This window comes from Pygoscelis adeliae, unplaced genomic scaffold, assembly GCF_000699105.1.
Source record: "Pygoscelis adeliae isolate BGI_AS28 unplaced genomic scaffold, ASM69910v1 Scaffold21, whole genome shotgun sequence".
Taxonomy (NCBI): Eukaryota; Metazoa; Chordata; class Aves; order Sphenisciformes; family Spheniscidae; genus Pygoscelis; species Pygoscelis adeliae.
Genome location: NW_008824243.1, coordinates 3779713 through 3782123, shown reverse-complemented (window position 1 = coordinate 3782123; position 2411 = coordinate 3779713). Strand labels below are relative to the sequence as shown.

At 44.2% G+C, this 2411-nt stretch overlaps 1 protein-coding gene across 1 annotated transcript in view; it reads left to right on the top strand.

Annotated features, from left to right (window-relative positions):
- Positions 1–1490: 1490 nt before the first annotated feature.
- Positions 1491–2411, top strand: part of EXOC1 (exocyst complex component 1) — a 33112-nt gene continuing 32191 nt past the window's right edge. The window contains exon 1 of the mRNA XM_009335140.1: positions 1491–1511. The gene's annotated coding sequence lies outside the window, so the exon portion shown is untranslated. The remainder of the gene's footprint in view (positions 1512–2411) is intronic.

Genomic DNA, 2411 nt, shown 5'->3' with positions numbered 1-2411 from the left:
GGCCGTGGCTGCTGCGCGGGGGGGTTGTCTCCGGGTGGGTTTCCGCAGGGCTCGCAGGTGGGAGGCGGAGAAGCTGGTGTCAGACGGGCCCTTGGGAGGCCGCCGCCGCCGCGATGAGTAACACTTCTCAGTTCTCCTGTTAAATGATTGATCTTTTGATTGATTGGTTCCAGGGAATGCGACAGTTAGGCCACGCTCTCATGTTACGTTTTAACCTGATGAGATGCAGGAGTAGCATGTTTTCCTGTTTACGCGCTTGGAGAGGTTAAGCAGTGGTCACTAAGTAGCCTTCCCGAATTGTCCTGTTGAATCTTTCCCATGTATTTCCTGGACAGGCTATGTCTGTCATGTGATGTCTTTGATAGATTTCATGTAGCCGAGGCTTTGTCTGTGACATTACTGGAAAAAAAAATGCAGCAATGTCTAAAGAGATTTATTAGAGGCAGCACGGTCTGAGCTCTCTTGAAGCTTTCTGGGGAAGCAGCTTTATCTCCAGCTCCTTGTGCTTAATTCTGTGTTCCTTTGGGACAGCAGGAGTCATGTGTGAAGAACTTAGTGATGTACTTGGTCCTGGCACAGTGTGAAGGTTTTGGTGGCTGTGACTAAGGGGGCTGAGTTTTTAAGAGAAGTTGGACTGTATGTCAGAGCAAGTCTTTGATCTTGCGTTTAACGTGTTCTGTTTTATGGGAATGGTCTATTGGGCACAACCTGGACAACACGTGTTAGCACTGAAATGGGAAAGTTAGTGAGTTGCAGCAGTCTGAATGTGATGTCGAGCAGAAAGTAAAATCCTAAATCAGGAAGGAAAGGGGATACTTCTGAAATGCAGCAGGTTGTTGGCACTTTGTGTGTTCATCTTGTGCACCTGTTGAAGAGTAGGGGGAATGACAACCTGATGCAATTTGGGAAACAAAAGCTGGGCCCAGCATTTGATGAAAGGGGGGGAAAGTTGTTAGCAGCCATGGAGTGTTACATTGCCATAGGGGTGTCATGTAAACAGCATTTCTTTGAATGCCCTGAGCACTGTAGGCTTGGCAATACGGATTGCAGCCTGATATATTGGCCCTTGTTTTCCCAAAGCCCTTGGGTTACTAATCTTTAAAACTACTAGATTCCCTAAGCTGAGAGATGTGGTGGTGGCCAGCTGAGCTCAGGCACAGGGGGACATAAAAGGCTGAAAGAAAAGTAGGTGCCTTTTCTATTTCAAGTGCCAAAGGAACCTTTTTGTCTTTGCTATGTATTTGGCAGAAAAAGCAACCAATGCATCTCCAAGAGAAAAATCCAACCTAAAATTTAACTCCATATATTGTTTTGTTGTCTCGGCCTCAGGCAGTGTAGCATGTGATGTATATTAATCATGTTTTAACACACTGTAGAATTTTAAAGCACAAGTTCAGAGTAATATTGGAGCTTCTGTATTTAAATGAAAGCATTGGAATGTGATGTCTAAGTGTTGCTCTTTTTAGTCTACCTAGAATCTCTCTGTAGCTTGAGGAACTGTTCTGAATCAGGTGAATATTGCTAGTTCCTTAATCTTCTGGAGCTTGATGGGGTTTTAGGTGTTTTCTTGTTTGATTGGTCTCTGCAAGCTTGAGTATTGGGTGGTGTCGTCCCATCCCCCCCTGCCCTGGATTTCTAGAATCTGGTGGGGACTAGACCATGCTTTGCTAGGGAACCAGGTGATTATACTGAAGTATAATCTCAGAAGTCTCTTTCAGAATTTTGTGACTTCCTTGGGATTTTATTCTTGTTTGGTGCACAGTTAATTTAATGTTGGTCTTACTTTACCTCTGCAAATCCTTCATCATAAATGAACATGCTAGGAGTACAAATGCTTTTCTCTGAGCCTGTTGCATACTTACTTGAAGGCATTGCCAAAGAAGTTCAGAACTCTCAGTGAATGTTTTTAAACAAACCAGTTGTTAACGCATCCCACAAATCTGAACAGCTTTCTTTTCTTACAGCCCCTTCTTCTCACCCTTTACTTTCTCCCACTGTTGGCTGCTGTTACTGCAGAGGTGAATCACTTGAAGGGGGAACCCTGTGAACAGATCCACCACCCTCCACCTCCCCAGTCTCTCTCTACCTCTTTTTCTGTCCCTCTACCTCACCTAAATCACCTGAAAACTCTATTCTTAATGAGAAGAAAAACTAGAAAGCAAACTTTTGTGTGTTGTTAGGAAAGTACTTTTGCTGTTAACGGCGGATGTACCTCATTCATGCAATCTAATGGTCTGATTTGGTATGTGGCTGCATCACTGGCATTAAACTATACCTGCTAGTGTACCTGAAGGTGTGAAGGGCAGCCCGTGATGTCCTTGTACAATCTCCTGTGTTTGCTGTTACAGGCTATGAGAGTGAATAAGTAATGTCTGTTTACTATCTTTCCGCAGGAGTCTGTCTCTTTTAGC